Source organism: Pinus tabuliformis, chromosome 3_1, assembly GCF_031772625.1.
Source record: "Pinus tabuliformis cultivar Carrire ecotype Pingquan chromosome 3_1, CPIR1, whole genome shotgun sequence".
NCBI classification, from domain to species: domain Eukaryota; kingdom Viridiplantae; phylum Streptophyta; class Pinopsida; order Pinales; family Pinaceae; genus Pinus; species Pinus tabuliformis.
The window spans coordinates 153,132,374-153,155,937 of NC_142301.1; the positions used below are offsets into that span (position 1 = coordinate 153,132,374).

The 23,564-nt window shown below is 38.0% G+C and overlaps 1 pseudogene; it reads left to right on the plus strand.

Moving 5' to 3' along the window:
- Positions 1–1,240: 1,240 nt before the first annotated feature.
- On the plus strand, positions 1,241–9,348 carry LOC149186248 (putative F-box/LRR-repeat protein 8; annotated as a pseudogene).
- The last annotated feature ends 14,216 nt before the right edge of the window (positions 9,349–23,564 follow it).

Consider the following 23,564-nt stretch of genomic DNA (forward strand, 5'->3'; position numbering starts at 1 on the left):
ATTAAATTTTTAATATCCACAAAATTTTAAATCGACAACTTCCATTAAAAAAAAATACTAACAACTCTATATCTCATAAATTATATATATAGATATTAAATTTTATTTTTATTATAAAATAGTTATAATAGTGAATTGCCACATACATGAATAAATCAACATTCCACTAATAATGTCATAATTTGAAATGATTTTTGTAAAAAAAAATTCTAACCATTATTATTATAATATTATAATTTTTTTTAAATTGGTATAGTTTTGACTATTCAACCAATTTTAGTATAAATTTTAATTATTTTTGTTTTATCAAACCATTAAAATTATAAACAAACGTAACCTTTATTATCTTACAATTTCAAATCAATATAACATATAAACATAAAAAGATATGTAATGTTTATAATGTGATTTTTTTAATTTTGTTGAGATTCTTATATTATAATTTTTTTAATTATGTCGTAAGGTGTTTTTCTTTGAAATCAACTTTCCTCTGGGGTTACGTGTACAATTCTGAGTCTTTGATTTAATTGTTAGATGATTAAAATAATCTTACCCATCCAATTTATTTAACTACAAATTATAAAAATGAGATGCGACCCAGCAGATCGACGGTGTGTCTTCGCTTCATAGCATCTGCATTATTGTGTACTGTGTAACTCCTGGATTGTTGTAAACTGACAGAGCGCTACCTATGGAAACCTCTGCTAAGTCAGGGAAAGGTGCAGGGGGCCGAAAGGGAGAATCCAAGAAAAAGCCCGTCACGAAATCAGTCAAAGCCGGCCTTCAATTTCCTGTTGGAAGGCTCGCCAGGTATCTGAAGAATGGCAGATATGCCAAGAGGGTTGGGATTGGAGCCCCCATTTTTCTTGCAGCTGTGCTTGAATACCTAGCAGCTGAGGTAAATATTGATATGAATTCTGTTTTTAACACATTGATTTGGTTCTATGATGTAGCGATTTGTTTGGTGGTTCCATTGTATCAGTGGCTTTTGTCAATTAGTGTGCTTTCCAAGTTAGGGTTTTGGGGATTTACATGAAATTCTTGGTTTTACTATTAGGAACTGTTACCTCAAGTCTCAGAATTTAGGTTTTTGCCGAAAATATCCAGCTTTCCCTTTGTTAGGCAGTTAAGAATTTGTCAAGCGCAATTTCAGATCAAATTTGTTTGTTTCCTTCTGTTTTTTAACCCATAAACTTATCTTAAGCTAATTGAATATTTTCTGATTGAGTTCTTAGGTCTGATGGGTCAATCCAGCTCTTCTTTAGCTCCTCCACCAATGGGCCTTTTTCTGGAGAAGAACAAGGTCGAACAGTTTGGTGTGTATCCAGAGCGGGATCTCATTGTATATTTACTGGATGAATGCTTGGCCTCGATTTTCCAGAAGCTCACAAATGAAGATCGAAATGCTTTTTCCCTAGTCTACATTAGATGGCACCGCATTGAATCGAAAAGCAGGCAACGCCTAGTTCTCCTTGCTCGAACTGAGCTTTCCTCCTTGCTTCCAGCCCTGATCACTAGATTTGAACATGTGACTATTCTGGCTCTGAAATGCTCCAGAAAATTTCCCAGTATTGACAACAAGGCACTTTCTTTAATTGGAAAGAGTTTCACTCATCTCAATAAGATCAAACTGAAGGGATGCATCGAGATTACTGATGAGGGTCTAGAGTCCTTCTCACTTGTATGTGGTCCTATTAAGAAATTTTCATGCGGGTCATGTGGATTTGGAGCGAAGGGTTTGAATTCAATACTTAAGAATTGCAACGAACTGGAAGATCTTACAGCTAAAAGACTTAGAAGATTAGATGTTCAAACGGAAAGAATAGGGCCAGGGCAAGGTAAGCTACAACGATTGTGCCTTAAAGATCTTTATAACGGGCAGCTATTTGCCCCACTATTATCAGGATCCAAGTGTCTAAGGATGCTCATTTTATCACGGAATTCAGGGTCTTGGGATCAGTTGTTGGAAATCAGCACTAGAAACTTGCAACAGCTGATGGAATTGCAAATTGAAAACATGCATTTACACTAGAAACTTGCAATAGCTGACGGAATTGCAAATTGAAAACATGCATTTAGGTGATAGAGGTTTGATGGCTGTTTCAAAGTGCTCAAAGCTGGAAGTATTTTATATTGGCAGGGTGTCTGATTGTCCTGATCGAGGTATTTATGCAGTTGCAAATGGATGTAGGAAACTGAGAGAGGTGCACCTTGATAGTGGCAAGTCCAAAAGAATTGGCGAGGAAGAGTTACTGTCCATTGCAAACAAATGTCTTCAGATGCAAGAACTTGGCAATGTCTTCAGATGCAAGAACTTGTCTTGATGGGCATTGCTATTTCGGTTGAGAGTTTGAGTGCCTTGGCTTCCAATTGCCCTGTGCTGGAAAGAATGGCACTCTGTAACAGTGATAGTGTTGGGGACAAGGAGATGTCTTGTATTTCAGGTAAGTTCATAGCATTGAAGAAGCTATGCATTAAAATTGCCCAATATCTAATGAAGGTCTTGTGACGATTGCCATCGACTGCCCTAACCTTATAAAATTAAAGGTGTAAAGTAGTAACATCCAAAAGTGTCTGTCAGGTTCAAAAAAAAAGAGCCTCTCTAATCGTTGTTGTTGATGCTGGTTCACAGACAGTAAGAGAGGATGATCAGAGCAGGTCTCTTCAGCTTGGGGATGACAGAGTCATTAGAGAATCAACTCATGTGCTATGCGGAAGCAGAGGTCACTTAATCAAGACAAAATTGGGCACAACAGCTTCCAATTTGCTCAGAGGGTCTTTTTCTGGTGGCCAGTCTCGTGGTTAAGTTTCTGAGATAGATATATGAAAGGATGCTTATTGTATTTTATTGATTTCCTTTAACGATTCTCTCTTTGCAAGGAACCTCTACGACGCATGACTGTTGTGAATATCCGGAAATTCTTGTAGCCATTCTTTGTAAACCTTTCTATTCTATTCTATTCCGAACTGGATTATTTCCTAACAGGTCTACATGATGTTGAAGTTAGAGCCATGATGTTGAAGTTAGAGCCTATTTTGTTTCTTGTTGTAGGTACATGTTTCTGTTTGATCATATCTATAATATGTAATTTGAAATCCAATACCTCATATTGTATTTCCAGAACACTATTGTTTGTTTATGAAACTCAGTCATGTATCTTAGGGCTTCCTTGCAATGCCCGAAACAAAATTAAATTCCAGAATAGATCCATGCATCTCAGTGCATTTCACCATCTTTCAGTAAGCAGGCAATTCCTGTCTTTGAAGATTCTTCCTTGTATAATCGGTCAGCCGACATTCAAAGTTTTGGCTACAGCGTTTAGGTCCATTTCCATTGGGTTGGTGATTTTTAACAATCTTAATTACATTTTTGACTTGTTTCAGTTGCATTCTGCACTTGTCTCTGTACATGTAGAATTTTTTTGGCTATGCTTAATTTATCTAATTTCTATACTATCTCATGCTCTCTTTTTTCTTGGCCTCTGGTATTTCAATGCCTGCAAAGATGAATTCTGTCATACATGAAAAATTGCCCAATATCTGATGAAGGTCTTGTGACGGTTGCCAGCGGCTGCCCTAGCCTTATAAAATTAAAGGTGTAAAGCAGTAACATCCAAAAGTGTCTGTCAGGTTCAGAAAAAAAGAGCCTCTCTAATCGTTGCTATTGATGGTGGTTCACAGACAGCAGGAGAGGATGATCAGAGCAGGTCTCTTCAGCTTGGGGATGACAGCGTCATTAGAGAATCAACTCATGTGCTATGCGGAAGCAAAGGTCACTTAATCAAGACAAAATTGGGCACAACAACTTCCAATTTGCTGAGAGGGTCTTTTTCTGGTGGCCAGTCTCGTGGTTAAGTTTCTGAGATAGATATATGAAAGGATGCTTATTGTATTTTATTGATTTCCTTTGACGATTCCCTCTTTGCAAGGAACCTCTAGGATGCATGACTGTTGTGAATATCCGGAAATTCTTGTAGCCATTCTTTGTAAACCTTTATATTCTATTCCGAACTGGATTATTTCCTAACGGGTCTACATGATGTTGAAGTTAGAGCCTATTTTGTTTCTTGTTATATGTACATGTTCTGTTTTATCAGATCTATAATATGTAATTTGAAATCCAATAGGAGGGGTGGCAGCAGAAGCAACTCATAGGGTCAAGGCAAGGCCTAGACATTTGTCCAGGACTCAGTCGAAACTTATTCCATTGTTGTCCCTTGAGAAATTAGAAATTTGGAAACCATGGTAGATGATGAGAGGCAATCTTATTCTGACTCTAAGATAATGGAGGAGATTTCTTGTTTGGCTCACGATCATAGCCATATTAGTGGATGGAGAAACAAATACCTCAACTCAATTTCACTACACTCGAAGACAAAGACCCCAACTCAATTTCATTACACTAGAAGATAAAGACCCAGCTTGGTATGATGATGAATGATAAACAAGTGGAGAGATACAATGTTTTTGCTTAGTTGGAGAATATTAAAAGAATGTTGAGGAATCAACATATTTTCATGGATAGGATGGATACAAGGCTGACCCATGTAGAGAATGTGACTTTGATACTTCTGTGCCTACCCATTCTAGCCGATGTAGAAGGTCATCTTCAATGTGACTTTGATATTTTTCTCTCCCCATTTGAGTGAAAATTTCCTTTAACTCTTAATAGTCTACAAATCTACTGGCATATATGGTTTTGTACTTATTAACCAAAATGTGTAGTTTTTTTTACTTTCTACTCATCTAATTTCCCCGGAAGAAACCCAAATCCCCTAAATAATAAGAACATCATTGTACTCTAGATTTGAAGGCATTTTGATGCAATAATGTTTTTTAATATATATATATATATATATATATATATATATATATATATATATATATATATATATATATATATATCCGGTAACATGAATTTGCACATAAATGGAAAGGAGATTTCTGCCATTGTCAAAGTGCAAAGGAAATTTTATGGCATCAAATTTTTGTAACCCATATCCTTCTTTGATCGTGAACCAACCAAGAACTTCTATGTCACTAAATTTTCTTATTCCATTTCATCCATTTTTTATGAACCAGCTATGTTTGTATAACCCGTTCTTTACCCACTGCCCAACAACGTTGACCTAAGGAGATGTCGCAAAACTGTATTCCAAACCATTATATATCTCTGTTACGTCTTAGAAGATTATTATAAACACAGTTTTTTCAGAACACCAAATATTGACTGAATTCCAGCGATGATTTATATCATTCTAGACATATACCAAATGATATCCAACATTAGCTAGTCTGCACAAATTGCTGATACAATAGAGAGTGGCTGACGTCGAAGCCACTATATGTATTAGGTAACGATTTTTTTCGAGAGGATTGTGGAAAATTTTCCATCATGCGAAATTACCTGTTTAAATTTTTCGATCAGCTCCGTTGTGGACCCATTCACCAATCTCAAACTCAAAATGAAAAATTCGACAGCTAAAAGTTTTTCTTCCATGGAAAGAAACCATTGTTAGTGTTGAAAATAATGAAGAATATGTAAATTTGGAGAAATTTGGTTCACTAGAGTTTTATCTTATGAATTAGTTCTTATTTTTTAGAAAATTGTCTTAACTTTTCTAGATTCCTTTTATATAGATTGTTCTTGTTAGCATAATTTCGAAATAGGCTTCTCTCCTGGTGCATATAGGCCATGATGACAGGTGTGGGGCAGTTCCATTCATTGTATGTCACACTATCTTTCAGATTAGACACAGTAATATTTCCTTTTATACAGATTGTTCTTGTTAGCATAATTTTGAAATAGGCTTCTCTCCTCGTGCATATAGGCCATGATGACTCATCACACACAACATAAAGTATGCAATGTTGTTAAAACTAGAGAGCCTGCCATCCATTCAGAGAAGGTAAATCTTAAGGAGAATCCAATTAGGTATGGCCACACTCTTCAGCCTTGTATCACTTGTTTTGGGAATAATACATTTGATATTTCACTACTGCACAAGAAAAATGCAAATCAAGAATGATACATTATGAACCCAAAAGATAGTGACCACATACTAGGTTCACCCTCCCTACATAAGCAAGGAGAGTTAGCATGTCCATTTTGTATCTGATCTCAATGCATCTACATCATCCCTAAAAATTTCAATCATCTTAGAGATTTGCATAGCCAACTCCATTCTATTAATTGAAACTTCTCCAAAATGGACTAGATTAGAAGGTTGTTCTGCACCGTTGTTTCCATAAGGAGCTGTATGTTAGCCTGATTTGGTTTCCCATGGTTTTCGTTATGGTTAGAGGAGCAGGAGGAGGAGGGGGTGCAGTTCAGCAGCAACAACACCGACAGTTCAGTTGTTATATGTAGTTGATATTACATGATATGATTCAAAAGTTCATATGAGTTTAGGAGAAGAAACTAATCAAAAGGTTTTGATTGCTTCCTCAGAGTTCTATATCAAATTTAAAGTGTTGGCATAGTCATTTTGTTATGCACATAGACTAAAATTTTCCTTTTTGTTGGATACTCAAATAGAAACTGAAAAATTTCTGGCAAAATTAGTTGTGGAGTTAGGGAAGCAGAAGGTTTGATGTTCTCTCTTACCTTGTACAATACTTGCGAAAGTGGCATACTGTAATGATCTATGTGGGATGCCATTTATTGGTTAAGAGTTATAACAACATATGTTTGATGCACTCCAGTAGTCTAGGGATCTAAGCCTCCAATATTTTCAGGACCTTGAGCTTTTACCATGGTCTCGATTTTAGAGTTGTTTTTATTGAACTAAATAAGTTTGTATATAATCTAACAAATCTAGATTCTTGTATGATATTCTAGCAAAAGTATCGTAACATTAACGATTGTTCTGTTTTGCAGAAGGGACATACACAGCTTAGAAATTAGACAGTGCGTGTCATTTTTTGGGTTATCAATATCATGACTCTTTACCATCTAATTTTGATTGCAACAATGCGTTTGTAAGTGCAAATACCATTATAATTACACGAACCATTCAAATGTGTTGAAAGTATAATGAGCTAATAAACCGGGTACTTGGGAAGCTAATCAAGCATTTCAAAGTAATGTGTACCTTGAACAGGTTGATGCTCTTTTCTTACAGACTCTAGGTCAATTAGCATTATGTCTTGTCATACTACAGTTACATGACTACCGTCACAAACCTAATTCAACCAATATCCAAGTGGAGTTGTGGGGCAGTTCCATTCATTGTATGTCACACTATCTTTCAGATTAGACAAAGTAATATTTCCTTTTATATAGATTGTTCTTGTTAGCATAATTCTGAAATAGGTAATTAGACAAAGTATGCAATGTTGTTAAAACTGGAGAGCCTGCCATCCATTCAGAGAAGGTAAATCTTAAAGAGAATCGAATTAGGTATGGCCACACTCTTTAGCCTTGTATCACTTGGTTAGGCAGTTAAGATGAGAGATAAATATAGCCATCTAGGTTAGTCTATTATCTGCCACCAAAATCTGATCAATGTCTGCTTGTCTGAGGCAAACATGTCACAAATTCCATGTAAATACTCTCTCATTATTATGAATAGGTAATCCTCTTTGAAATGTTTAATAGATATATCTTGCATCTACACACTTGGGTATCGAGTTTTTCCCTTCTTCATTGTTCTGGTAGACATGGGAAATTTCAAAGTGCCAAGTCCACTAGAAGACCAAATGTGCAAAGGTGGAGCAGATTCATCAATCACCTGCAAATAGGCTCAACCACCCCAGGGGTTGAGGACCTCAGACAATGTAAACGTGCCTTTGAACCCTTATGTGGACCCTTTGATGATAAGGATCTGGGGACCCTTATGATGTGGAAAACAAGCAGTGAAGAACACACCTGGCAAATAGACAATTATCATAATGAATATTACAGTTACACTTCATTCCTCCCTCATATAGGACTTGAAGATATTTTGCAAAAATGGGCTGCCTCAGGTTGTCTAAGAAGTATTAAAATAATAACAAAATTGTAACTACTTACTTGAGGGCTAATTTTTGTTGCTTGAGATATTAAAAACTAGATACCCATACCTAAATAATTACAAAATTATACAATTATTGTTACATGTGTTGTTTCCTCCCAGCTTATGCAGAAGTTGTCCTTAATTTCTAGAAAGTGTTGTTCAAATGTAGCCCGGGATCTCCCTTTGGCTTGAGATGGCAAGTTCCCTTATGTACCTTTAAATATGATTTGGTTTGCCTATTCTCTGTTGAAGCTGTTGATACAGTCTGGGGTTTGAATAGTATGTTCTCTGAGCGTGGTCTTGTATCTATAGCATCACATTGTGTGGAATCATGGATGTAACATGTGTACCTCCTCCAACTGTGAGGGTTCAGAGAGGTTGATGTTATTAACATTTTATGTTGAATACAAGATGTGCTCGATTAAGAGCTAAATAGAGGCATTCGGGCCCACAATTTGCAAAATTGTGTATGGCTCAATATTGAATGGTTTTGGGCAATGTTGGTGTTGTTTGTTAAACTATATCTTGTCAAGATGAAGCTAGACTTAATCGTTCACCTAAAGATTGTGACGAATCTAATGCCTAAGTGGAGGCTTAGAGCTTTTTATTTTGCTCGTGTTTTATTTGTATGTTCTTTATATCTTATCTGTCTTGGATTTGTATGTTCTGCCACCCTTCTACAACTTTTGTTCTTGAAAGTTGAATCCACTGTAGGTTACTCTACAATTATGCTAACAAGGTCACCCCAAGAATTTTTCACAGTATTTGACGGGTGAGACATCACAAACCAATGTCATTAAAAATGTTCAATTGCAAGTGTGATGAAAATCTTCGTGGCTAAGTTGGTTGTTACTTTTGAACCATCCCAAACTGTAGGGTTGTGGATGTAGTCATGGGAAGATTTATTGCTGTAACCAAGTCTTGTGACACCAAGTTTGTCATGTTGCCATTGTCGATTATTAGTTGAACTAGTTGATCCTTAACCTGGCAATTTTGTGAAAAAGGACGTTCTTTATTAGTGGAGAATTAGCCAGTCATTAAGACTAATTGCAGATTGGGCCCTTGCAGATACCTAGCCTTATAAAATTAAAGGTGTAAAGCAGTAACATCCAAAAGTGTTTGTCAGGTTCAGAAAAAAAGAGCCTCTCTAATCGTTGCTGTTGATGGCGGTTCACAGACAGCAAGAGAGGATGATCAAAGCAGGTCTCTTCAACTTGGGGATGACAGATTCATTAGAGAATCAACTCATGTGCTATGCGGAAGCAGAGGTCGCTTAATCAAGACAAAATTGGGCACAACAGCTTCCAATTTGCTCAGAGGGTCTTTTTCTGGTGGCCAGTCTCGTGGTTAAGTTTCTGAGATAAATATATGAAAGGATGCTTATTGTATTTTATTGATTTCCTTTGACGATTCTCTCTTTGCAAGGAACCTCTACGACGCATGACTGTTGTGACGCATGACTGTTGTGAATATCCGGAAATTCTTGTAGCCATTCTTTGTAAACCTTTATATTCTATTCCGAACTGGATTATTTCCTAACAGGTCTACATGATGTTGAAGTTAGAGCCTCTTCTGTTTCTTGTTGTAGGTACATGTTTCTGTTTGATCAGATCTATAATATGTAATTTGAAATCCAGTGCCTCATATTGTATTTCCAGAACACTATTGTTTGTTTATGAAACTCAGTCATGTATCTTAGGGCTTCCTTGCAATGCCCGAAACAAAATTAAATTCCAGAATAGATCCATGCATCTTAGTGCATTTCACCATCTTTCAGTAAGCAGTCAATTCCTATCTTTGAAGATTCTTCCTTGTATAATCGGTCAGTCGGCATTCAAAGTTATAGCTACAGCGTTTAGGTCCGTTTCCATTGGGTTGGTGATTTTTAATAATCTTAATTACATTTTTTACTTGTTGCATTCTGCACGTGTCTCTGTACATGTAGAATTTTTTTGGCTATGCTTAATTTATCTAATTTCTATACTATCTCATGCTCTCTTTTTTCTTGGCCTCTGGTATTTCAATGCCTGCAAAGATGACAGGAATTTTCTTGGCCTCTGGTATTTCAATGCCTGCAAAGATGAATCCTGTCATACATGAAAAATTTCCCAATATCTGATGAAGGTCATGTGACGATTGCCAGTGGCTGCCCTAGCATTATAAAATTAAAGGTGTAAAGCAGTAACATCCAAAAGTGTCCAGGTTCAGACAAAAAGAGCCTCTCTAATCGTTGCGGTTGATGGTGGTTCACAGACAGCAGGAGAGGATGATCAGAGCAGGTCTCTTCAGCTTGGGGATGACAGAGTCATTAGAGAATCAACTCATGTGCTATGCGGAAGCAGAGGTCACTTAATCAAGACAAAATTGGGCACAACAGCTTCCAATTTGCTCACAGGGTCTTTTTCTGGTGGCCAGTCTCGTGGTTAAGTTTCTGAGATAGATATATGAAAGGATTCTTATTGTATTTTATTGATTTCCTTTGACGATTCTCTCTTTGCAAGGAACCTCTAGGATGCATGACTGTTGTGAATATCCGGAAATTCTTGTAGCCATTCTTTGTAAACCTTTATATTCTATTCCGAACTGGATTATTTCCTAACAGGTCTACATGATGTTGAAGTTAGAGCCTATTTTGTTTCTTGTTGTAGGTACATGTTCTGTTTTATCAGATCTATAATATGTAATTTGAAATCCAGTAGGAGGGGTGGCAGCAGAAGCAACTCACAGGGTCAAGGCAAGGCCTAGACATTTGTCCAGGACTCAGTCGAAACTTATTCCATTGTTGTCCCTTGAGAAATTAGAAATTTGGAAACCATGGTGGATGATGAGAGGCAATCTTATTCGGACTCTAAGATAATGGAGGAGATTTCTTGTTGGGCTCCCGATCATAGCCATATTAGTGGATGGAGAAACAAATACCTCAACTCAATTTCACTACACTCGAAGACAAAGACCCCAACTCAATTTCATTACACACTAGAAGATAAAGACCCAGCTTGGTATGATGATGAATGATAAACAAGTGGAGAGATACAATGTTTTTGCTTAGTTGGAGAATATTAAAAGAATGTTGAGGAATCAACATATTTTCATGCATTGGATGGATACAAGGCTGACCCATGTAGAGAATGTGACTTTGATACTTCTGTGCCTTCCTATTCTATTCAATGTGACTTTGATATTTTTCTCTCCCCATTTGAGTGAAAATTTCCTTTAACTCTTAATAGTCTACAAATCTACTGGCATATATGGTTTTGTACTGATTAACCAAAATGTGTAGTTTTTTTTACTTTCTACTCCTCTAATTTCCCCGGAAGAAACCCAAATCCCCTAAATAATAAGAACATCATTGTACTCTAGATTTGAAGGCATTTTGATGCAATAATGTTTTTTAATAGATATATATATATATATATATCCAGTAACATGAATTTGCACATAAATGGAAAGGAGATTTCTGCCATTGTCAAAGTGAAAAGGAAATTTTATGGCATCAAATTTTTGTAACCCATATCCTTCTTTGATCGTGAACCAACCAAGAACTTCTATGTCAGTGAATTTTCTTATTCCATTTCATCCATTGTTGATGAACCAACTATGTTTGTATAACCTGTTCTTTACCCACTGCCCAACAACGTTGACCTAAGGAGATGCCGCAAAACTGTATTCCAAACCAGTGTATATCTCTGTTACGTCTTAGAAGATTATTATAAACGCAGTTTTTTCAGAACACCAGATATTGACTGAATTCCAGTGATGATTTATATCATTCTAGACATATACCAAATGATATCCAACATTAGCTAGTCTGCACAAATTGTTGATACAATAGAGAGTGGCTGACGTCGAATCCACTATATGTATTAGGTAACGATTTTTTTCGAGAGGATTGTGGAAAATTTTCCATCATGCGAAATTACCTGTTTAAATTTTTCGATCAGCTCCGTTGTGGACCCATTCACCAATCTCAAACTCAAAATGAAAAATTCGACAGCTAAAAGCTTTTCTTCCATGGAAAGAAACCATTGTTAGTGTTGAAAATAACGAAGAATATGTAAATTTGGAGAAATTTGGTTCACTAGAGTTTTATATTATGAATTAGTTCTTATTTTTTAGACAATTGTCTTAACTTTTCTAGATTCCTTTTATATAGATTGTTCTTGTTAGCATAATTTCGAAATAGGCTTCTCTCCTGGTGCATATAGGCCATGATGACAGGTGTGGGGCAGTTCCATTCATTGTATGTCACACTATTTTTCAGATTAGACACAGTAATATTTCCTTTTATACAGATTGTTCTTGTTAGCATAATTTTGAAATAGGCTTCTCTCCTCATGCATCACACACAACATAAAGTATGCAATGTTGTTAAAACTAGAGAGCCTGCCATCCATTCAGAGAAGGTAAATCTTAAGGAGAATCCAATAAGGTATGGCCACACTCTTCAGCCTTGTATCACTTGTTTTGGGAATAATACATTTGATATTTCACTACTGCACAAGAAAAATGCAAATCAAGAATGATACATTATGAACCCAAAAGACAGTGACCACATACTAGGTTCACCCTCCCTACATCTGAAACACATGTTAATTGATTGGCTGCAGGACAACCCTGCAAAGTTCCCAAACATTATGTTCGTAAATCCTGCAGAGTTAGAATGGCTTGAAGTGGAATACAATAGAATATAATTAGATTTATTTTTTTTAATTTTTACCTTGTTTTGCTCTGGCAGTGTTCTCTAGAGTAGCAGGGCATAGTCAGTGACCAGGTACAATAGTAGATCTGTACAACAGCAGTAAGGGCACACTTATTGCTGTTGAGATTATGGCTAATATACGCTTGATGCCATGTGTCAGCCCTCTATTTGATGTCTCAGTGTTTTTATTGAGCCTACAGTTGACTGCATTCACTGACCTAGGGACATAGGTTTTGAATGGTGGGTTTTTTTAACTGTATTCATTTTTCCAACACCCGCAAACATAACTTAAATTGAGGAATGATGATTAGAACAGAATTTCCAGACAATGGTATTCTTGGGTTTAGTGACACACTATAACTGCCCACTAATAACTTCCTCGATAAAACTTTACAAGTATTTTCAGCGAAGTCGTTGTCCGTGGTTCTGGGTGGGGGTTAAGGTCGTTGGATCAAGCCTTCTTGGCTTTGAAAAACAAGAGTAACATAAATTTTGTTGAGGGTTTGGTTATGGCTAGATTTTTATTTACTTTTGCAATCTGTTGCTTTCGAAGTTTTATGGTGTCAAAACCCACACTAATTTTAAGCTGATCGACAATAATTGCTGATTGGTAATAATTTTAATGCATCTTAATCTAATATGTCGAGCCTAGTTGTATGGTGTGTGCAATTCAACGTAGTTAAGATTGAAACCTCGATGTAAGGGTAAAAGAATAACAACAGTGATCGTATACAGATAATCGGGTTTGTAGAGCGGTATCATCGGCAAAAATGAAATAACAAGCTTTACCAGATATGATACCACATTATCTCGCTCATCATAATCCTATGCTTTTATATATCATCACCAATCTGAAATTCTCCCCCATTTCCATGAAGTTAATGATTTTTGCGCCCATTTCCATGAAGTTTATGATTTTTGCCCATATTAACGATGGAAAAGATCAAGCCCTCGAAGTGTTGATTAGGATTCGAACTCATGCCCTCCCTCCGCCTTCGCAATATCTTTTTCTACATGTTTCAATATTGTGTGTGCATTTCTTTGTAATTACAATGGTGGACCTATGTATTGGTGAGATGTATCTGCCAATACCATGGCAAAGCTCTTCAGCACTCTCAGCACAAGCGTCCAAACTATAAATATAAATGTAAGCTTATGTTTTAAGTCAAAACAAAAATGCATATATTGTGGTAGTTTGAAGTCAATCTATTTTGACTTTTATCCACTTATCTAGATGGTTTTTATATATTTTTTAGTTCAAATGTACACTAGATCTTACCAAGCAGTATTTTATTTAAATCTATTTTATGTTTCCCTGAGACGAAAAGAATCATTTATCACCTTCATATTAAATTAGAGTAACTCTTAATTCAATATTAATTAATCTACTTAAATGGATAAAAAATAATAAAAAGTGTGAACAACATCCTTTCATTTTCTTATAGTCACTTTCATTAAAGTTGAATTTAATTTATGATATAAAACTTGCCATTCATATGGTGAGGTTAAGCCATATTACAATTAATTATGATGTATATACTTTGGCTGTCTATATATATATAAAATAAAAAGTGTGAACAACATCTTTTAATTTTCTTATAGTCACTTTCCTTAAAGTTGAATTTAATTTATGATATAAAACTTGCCATTCATATGGTGAGGTTAAGCCATATTAAAATTAATTATGATATATATACTTTGTCTGTCTATATATATAAAATAAAAAGTGTGAACAACATCCTTTAATTTTCTTATAGTCACTTTCATTAAAGTTGAATTTAAGTTATGATATAAAACTTGCCATTCATATGGTGAGGTTAAGCCATATTAAAATTAATTATGGTATACATACTTTGTGTCATATCTATATATTAAAAGAGACATTAATAATAAAAGAAAGTTGGATATATATATAATTTTTATTTATTTATTTATGTTTTTTTAAAGAATATGCTACTAAATTTCCTCATGCATACTTTTGCATTTAGGGTCTAGATATGTTAAGGAAAGAAAAATTATAATTTTATGTATATGTACTAATAATATTAATTAAGAAATTATTAATTTTGGAAATTTAATTGAAAAATAAAAAGAAGAGGCGATGAAGGGCAAGTGAGAGAGGAAAGGTGAAAGGTGGAGGAGAGAGAGAGTTAGAAGGGGGAAGAGGGAGAGAGAGGAAGGGAGTGGGGGAGGAGGAAGAGGGCAAGAGGAGAAAGGGAAGTGAGGGAGAGGGGGGAAGGTGGAGGAGGAGTGGGAGAGGTGAAAGGGGTGTGTGTGAGAGTGAGAGAGAGTGAGAGAGTAGGGGGAGAGGGATGCAGGTTGGGACAAGGGGACAGAGGGGAGGGGAGGAGGAGAGAGAGATACAAAAAGAGAGAGTGAAAGGGAGAGGTGGGATGGAGAGAGAGGGAGAGGGTGGTTGAGGAAGAGAGGGCATGGGGGGTAGGAGGAGGAGGAGTGGGAGAAGTGAAAGTGGGGCAGGGTGAGGGAGAGGGAGAGGGAGAGAGGTAGAGTGAGATTGGGAGAGGGAGAGACAAAGAGTGAGAGAGAAAATGATTGGGAATTTTTAAGAGATAGAAGGGGAGTGTGAGGGGGAGATAGAGAGAGAGAGAAGGGGAGGGGGAAAGGCACACAAAGAGGGATAATGATAGTGAAGGAGTGAGGGATAGGAAGAAACATGTAGAGGGAAGGGGATGGGGATAGTGAAAGAGAGAGTTAGGGATAGAGGGAGTGAGAGAGATAAGGGGAGGAGGGAGTGTGAGAGACAGAGCATGGGAGTAGGCAAGAGGGAGAGTTAGAGGTGGAGCGAGGGAGGGAGATAAAGAGGGTGGGAGAGAGAGAGATGGAGAGGGGAGGGAGAGATGAAGGGGAAAATAGAGAGAAAGAGAGGCAAAGTTTAATGTGTGGGGTTAATTATAGAGAGAGGGCGTGTGAGAGAGAAGGAGACGAAGGGAGGGATAGAGGGTGTGACAAGGAGAGAGAATGAAGGAGGGGGGAAGAGAGGGTGCTAAAGAGAGGAAGGGATGCAAGGAGAGATAGAGAGGGTGATAAAGAGAGGAAGGGATGTAAGGAGAGATAGAGAGATAGAGAGGTATGGAGGGTGATAGAGAGTTGGAGATAAAGGTGGGGAGAAGGGTGGGGATATAGAGGGGGGAGAGAGGGGGAGGCTGGAAGACAGAGGGATAGGGAGGGAGAGGGGAGGAGAGAGAGGCTGGAAGAGAGAGGTACCCTAAATCAGGCACCCTAAATCAATTTCAGTTTATACAGCTTTCGAATTTCATTTCTGCTACATCTTTGCATCTTATTTAGATTTTCCCATTCCCATGTTGCGATTGTTCCTCAATTTATGCCTTACGACATTTCCTTTGCAACATTTGGTGCAAATGCTAGTTAAAATTATATTGGGTTTTTGTCCACGTTCAAGTTTATTGGATATGTAGAGATTCTTTATGCGGAGATTTTTGTGTTTGGGTTTCGTTATATTGAGATTCTTTTAAATAAGATTATGCATTGTTTACATATGTTGAGATTTTTTATGTTAGTATTTTTGTGATTATAGTTCTCCTAAATAAAGGATATGTTATGTAAGGTTTATAATGTGATTTTTCTAATTTTATTGAGATTTTTGTATTATGATTTTTTTTAGTTTATTATACTGGTTTAATTTTCAATTTTTTTCTATCATGATTTTATAGTTAAAGTTATATAATGTTTTGCATGCGTTAAGATTTTTTATTAAAGTTATGTAATTTAAGAGTATGCAACTTGTTGAAGACCTCACTTTGTCTCCATGAAAAAGTGGTCACCTCTTTGAAAGGATGACGTAAATGTGAATAAATATTTGTATTCAGTTTTCCATTATTATCACAAGGTTAGTTGACACATTTTAAGTGACACATATGATGTAAAGAAGTTCCCAATAGTTGTGACATATTAGGTTGAGATATACATTAACATTATGGTTATGGTTATGAATGTTATTGGCTTGCAGTGTTACGTGATTCACGGTTGTTGTTTATATGATGGTTTATTGTTTATTAATTTAGGTGGTTATTATTTATTAATTTATTTTGAAGTTTTCTTAAAGATATTTAAAAGAAATTAAATTTATTTATTTTAAAAACTAAAATATTATATAGAATTAATTTAAATTAATTATTTTTATAATTGAGAATAATTATTATATTAAAAGATATTAGGTTAGAGTTTAGTTTAGATACATGATTTACATAATCAAGTTGAAAGTAGTGGATATGGTCGGAATGGAGTATGTATCAGTCACCATTTCCAGAGTTCTTACTTTGAAGCTTTTGAACAAAATGTTGCAATATTTACACATGTACATTCCCAATATTGATCTAACAAAAACCAAAATTTACAAAGCATCAAAATGTTATATTAAACCATGAGGAATTACTCATTCGCTTGGATTTATGAGTCTCTTTATGAACCATTAAGGAAATGGGCCATACCCATTTTTCCCCAGTCGCCAAAGCTCACCTTGATTTAGCCTTGACTCCAAATTAGCCATGTCATTGGCCTCGGAGTTGTTTGATATGAGAACACGGAGACAGTTCTTCTTGGGGATAGGCTCATACAATCGATAATTCCGCTTGAAATTTTTACTTAACTATGTATCTGAGGGGAGAGATCCTGAACATGAATGGTGGATTATATTCAAGGAATCACCAAAAATAATCACATCTTATGAATTCCCAGATTCACAATTTTCCTCAAACCCTAATAGAAGGCATAGGCTTTAGAAACGTTGTTGGAAGTTTGAACTAAACCCCAAGCATATCTATATTCTTCTTGATTATCAGGGAAAAAAATTATACCCCCTACCACCCTCATTTGATTTAACTTTTTTTTTTTGTAAGCTTCTGCAACTGGTTTCCATTAATAAGATAAGATATTACATTCAAGGAATTACATATTCCATACTCCAAAAAGACTACCCTGGGAGGCCATTGCTTCAACCAAGCACACCCAAAATAACACCATTACAACCAGTTCAAAATTAAGATACAAAATTTTTCAAGGTGACAAAAACAAAGAGACCGAACTATGTCTACCAAATTTGTCCATTGTTGGGCTAAATTTTACAAAAAATTGAGGATGATAATAAACAAACCATACTAAACCAAACTTGCAAGTGCAACCATTGTCATCCTACTTAAAGCAATGTTGGCTTAAGGGGGCCTGGCCCAGGTTCACAGTTAGTTGTGCCAAACAAATCCCTACACTATTGGCCCTTTCAGCATCAATCCGTGGAGCGTGGACTGAAGTCTCACTTGAAGCAGTATGGGGGGGATGTTGGAACCAAGTTTCTGCATCCAGAGATCAGTATGATGTCTTTTTATGCCCTAGATCTGCCTCCGCGCAGATATATAAGACCTTGGGGCTTGGCATTGCAAATCCCTTCAAATCACCCTTAAACCTTCACGAAGGTTCTACAGCTGGCTTTTGAGGACCTTGAATAGACAATTTAGCTACTTACGCGCACCTTAGATTACTCTTAGATCAGCATGCACTCAGATCTACCCAAGTATTCAATAAAATTAACAGAAAGTGTTATGATCTTCGCATAATCACTTAACATTAATCGTGTTCAGTTAATAAGACGAATCAAGTAATTCGTGCATCAATACATCGTTATTTTATAAAGACATCATTTCATCACAACATATATTGTAATCATACATAACATAAGTAAAGAGATAAAACACAGGAATTTATGCAACAACCTTCTTTATTGATATTTAGTATAAGGTTACAGACTCAAAACTTCCATGTGCACTCAGCTGCAGGGGTCTATGCACTCAGCTGCAAACACTACCCTAAGCCTCTGCGCACTCAGCTATAGAGCCTTTTCCCCCTCTAAGACTTACTTCTCTGTGATAACTCTGTAGACTCCTTCCGTCGTACCCATAGACAAAGACTTAGATCTGCCTTAGACTCTCTAAGACACACCTATTTATATAATCCCATGGTCTGTGGACCATGAGTAGATATTCCAAAACCGACTCAAGTTTACATAAATGAGGTTAAAAACCCTTTTTGACTCTTAACTAACTATGCGCTCCGCGTCTACAATTTGCGAAGACTTTACCTCTTTTTACCAACTTTACATCAAAATTTGGGCTTTTACCCCAAAACTGACCTAGGGGACCCCATCCCAACAGGCCCTCAATACAAAGGTCATGACTCGCCCTCGAGTCACTCAGATGGCGCAGTGATCTTGTTGCGAAGATCCCCCAACTCCACCTACACAAGTGCTACTTCAATTGCACTCTGCGTGGATGCCTTCTTCACTTGTTCAACCAGCTGGTTCCTCGCCGGCTCGCTTGATCTTCTGCTGTGTGAGTTGCAAGTTCATCATCTTTTCCTGAATGTTGGCTGAGACTTGGTAGGCTTCTTCAAACCAAGGACCCAACTGTGCCTTGAGCACTATCTCTTTTTTCTAGGCTGCTTCTACTTGTGCGTGGAGCTGCTTTGCCTCCTACAACTTGGCAAGGCACTGCGCTATAGAAATGGAGTGCGCCATTGCCCTAACCTCATCATACTGTTGTTATAGCTCGCGGACCTTTGTAATCAAGATCTGCAGGTTGGGATCTTCTTGCATGGTCGTCACCACTTCCATAGCCTGTTTGAACAAGGTTATGCAGTCAACAACTGTGGCATCCACAGTAGCAATCCCTTCCTAGATGGCAGCTCCATGTTGTTCCCTGATTTCGGGTGGAGTCGAAGGCTGTGACTTGAGTGCCAGCTCTGTGATTTTCATATTGAGTTCAATTTGAACTCTGGCCACCTCTGCCTTTGCATCGCGGACACTCGCAGCAAGTTTCTAGATCTTGGCTTCTAGTTGTGTGTCGTCAAGGATGTGCAACTCCGGCACTGTTTGACATGCCTTTGCAACTGTTGCCACCAACTAGGCACTCTACACCTAGATTATATCCCTTTCCTTCATGGTCTGTGTCCTCTCGGTGAACATTTGTTCATTGTTCACCTTGTACTCGCTAATTAAACTGAGAGCGTACTACTCCCGTGCCCTCAAGTCCATTGTCACTCCTATCTACAGCGCATGAAGAAACTCATTAGGGAGCAGTGCAATTTTGAGGCAAATGTTCTTCAAGGTGCTGATAATGGTCTTATCATCTACCGATTTCATGCTCAAGGATCCTTCTGGTAGCGCAACTATCCTGAGGTCCACTACCCTGACCAGCTCAAAAGCCTAACTTGTCCCTGGTGCCAGGCTTGCTTGTGCGGCGCTCCCCTGACCTGCGCCCACCTGTATTCTTCTGGTTTGGATCTGCAGTTCAAAAATCCTTTTGAACACCACCCAATGACTTCATGTACTATTGCTTGAATTGTTGCAACAATTCAGTGGTAGTGTCGCGCACTCTGTGCCCGATATCATCAAAATTGCCCTCCGTCAGCATAGTGGGATCCACCTATAGCTTACTTGCCTTTGTCTTCTTTCAGGACCCCTCCTGCTACTGTTCTCTGCGCTTCCTTACCCGGAATGGGGTGCGCTACCCCTCATCGCCTCCATAGTCCTGCGCCGACTGCTCTTCCTCCTCAGTTTCAAGCGAAGGAGATTTTCCGCTCTGTTCAGGGTCACGTTGTTCCTATTCAACCTGCTCCTTGGCAGTGCACTCCTTTTCCATTTGGGCCTTCTCTTTGGACCCCTTCTTTCGTTGTGCAACCAACTTTTGTGCCACCTGCTTCACTGCATCCTTACGCTTCTTCTCCGCTGAGCTCCCCGTGCCTTTTGCTGGTACCTACGCCCAAGTCAAATAGAGTATGCCAATCTGTTGGCCAATGCTTGATTACCTCCTGTATGGCATCCTCAGTAACTAGGCACGGCAGATCGAACCACTTCTAATGTGGGTCCTTCCATGCCCTGATGTAAACACGGTGGAAGTCTACCTTAAACTCAACATATTCAGACAGTTATCCATGCAGAAGCTCGACTGCATCAATACCCAGAAAATTTTTGTTTTAGTGACCCACGCGGGGTCCTTTGTGGCCCAGAGGGAGGAACATTGTGTAGCCTCCAACAACCCTGCCTCTAATGGAGGAAACTGGCTGTCCTCCGAGAGATCACATGCAACCAGCACAATGGAGAGCAGCAACCACACATAATGGAAGGTCTTGCTCTCATCTTGGGACTCGCAACAATTTGCAATGAACTCACTACATAAGTATCGTGACCAGTTGAACTACATGCCCTCCACGCATTGTGCAGCCAACGACACCACAAGTGTCGAAACATCATTTATGTGGCACTTCCTCATAACCTTGCCAGCTAGTATCTGAGTGGAAATTTTTACCACGATATCGTTGATGGATGTTATGGAGTACCCACACGACTTCTTGATAAGCTTGAATTTCTTCTTCATCTGCTCTACCAAGTCTCTCTCGCTTGTCCTTCCGCCAAACTCCTTGGTCGGATTTAGAACTTCTTGCATTAGGTGCGTTATCCTATGGATGAGCATATCGTGATGGGGATAGGCATGCCAAGCCATAAGCACCCATCGTGCACCAAAGTAAGTAGTTGTCGTATACAGGTCATATTAATGTTAGAGCAGTGGTAATGGGGCACCCACAGCAGGTTCAACAATCCGAATTGCTCTACTCTACGGATCCATTCAACTAATTCCAACTCAGTGACACCTAAGTCTTTGTAATACATTTGCCTCATATAATTCTCCATCGTGAGTGGGGGAAGCTCTCATGGTCAGCTAGGTCCCAATCTTCCATTTTTAAAAGGGGAACCCGCATCAAGCACGAACATTCGAAGGTTATCTTTTACGGCAACATGGGTGTATTAATGACGAATTTATGTGAATCTGGGTCCATAGTGACCTTCACCTTCCCTTTACGTGGAGGGATATAATCCAGCAACTTGGTGATGGGCTCCACGCCCTAAGCATCTATATTTTCAGTGCCCTATTCGACCTCGAAATCTACAACCTTGTCAGGCTGCTTATCCTTCTTTTGCACCTGGGAAGCAAAATGCTCTTGAGGTGACTCGCGTACTAGCACTCGCCTCTTCTATTTGTCTTTCTTTGGCTTTTGGGTCTCTCTCAGAGGTGTAGGCTTTGGCTTAGGCAACCTCAGTGTCATATGCAAAAGAGTCGGGGCCTCCATGCTCACAACCTCTGGAGCAGATCCTTCAGAGGCGATAGTTCCTCTAGTTCTTACAGTCTCAGCGGGACCTGGTCCTAACATGATGTCGCAAATGAATTTCCTGTCTAACTCAGGCAATTTATCGAATGTAGGGCTTACGATCAAAGCTTCAAAGAACTCATGATTCATAATCAATGAACAACACAACTTAAAAAATTTAAGGGTGCAAAGTGTTCTCTGCTGCACTGGTACGCGTAATTTATAGGGGAATTTGAATTCAAATCCGACCGTTCCCCCAAAAATTTGTCCATTAACTTAAGGATGATATCATGTGCTTTTTTAATGATACACCTGGAACTTTTCTGTCAGCGCGCTGATCATTTCATTGAGGAAGTGTGTACCACGATCACTCATCAATACTTTTTGGCAGCCAAACTTGGTTAACACGTAATCAAACAAGAATTTAGTTGTCATGGCTCCTATATAATCCTTCACGGGTGTTCCTCCACCCATCTGGTCAGGTATTATGTCACGGTGATGATATAGCGCGCCCCTATCTTCTTACCTGGGTGCTAAATGGGTCCTACAAAGTCAATAACCCATTTCTCAAATGGCTGTAATGAAACCTGAGGATTCAGAGGTAGATCATCCCTTCATGATGGCCTACTCGTTCTTTGACATGCATCACATGCCCTACAATATGCTTTGGTATCCTTATGTAATCTAGGCCACCACAAGCCCGCGCGCAAAATATTCTGCAATGTTGCTTTTCCTACATAATGTCCTCCCGCAGCAAATCCATGGGCTTCAGTGAGGATGCTATTTCATTCAAAATCGAGCACATATCATTTCTTATGAAACCAGATCACAAAATGATAGAAAAGATAGATGAAAGCCTTAGAAATCAGCCTCGTCAAGGGGGAAACCTCCTTTACATTACACAAATGAATAATTCTTGGATGATACAAATGACAAGACCTCATTTCTATATATAGGAGTCTAAGGAGTCATAATATAATCAGAGCTGACATAACAATAATAATGTAAGGGCATAATAATAACAATAGTGAGATTCTATGGGGCACAATAGTAACAATATGGGGACTACATGCGTACAACAATATAATAAGGGGGTTGTACTAATAACAATAAGGGGTTACATTAGTAGTATAGGGCCTAACATGCCCCTCTCCTTCAAAAAGTGTTGTCCTCAGCGCTTGAGTAGTTCTTGATGCTTTGTATAAAATTCTTGTCCTCCCATGTGAATATTCAGCGGGTAAGTTCTTCCACTTGATGAGATACTCTGAAATTGATTGATTTCGTAGCTGTCGGGTTCTTGTTTCAATGACTGCTCCAAGTTCCAATATGATTTTTCCTTCCTCTTCAAGTTCTGGCAATATTGTTTGAATTGGGATCTTCTGCAACTTTTGAATGACTGGCCACACTTCTTCGTCCTTCTTCCATTCATCCCTTGCTTCATTTATCCAATATGGTTGGATAATAGAAATAGCACAAAACAATGCTTCCACATCCTCATCCTTTCTTGAGAGTGCATCTGCAACAAAATTTTTCTTCCATTTTTCTATCTTTTTGTGAGTTGGTTTCATAAGGTGTTCATCTATTTTTCTTCCTCGGGGCCTCCAAATTGACTATCACATGATCTTGGCAGGGTCCACCATTAGTCCTTGCTTGCACACCACATGCCCCAGAAAAACTCCAAAGGGGACACAAAATAA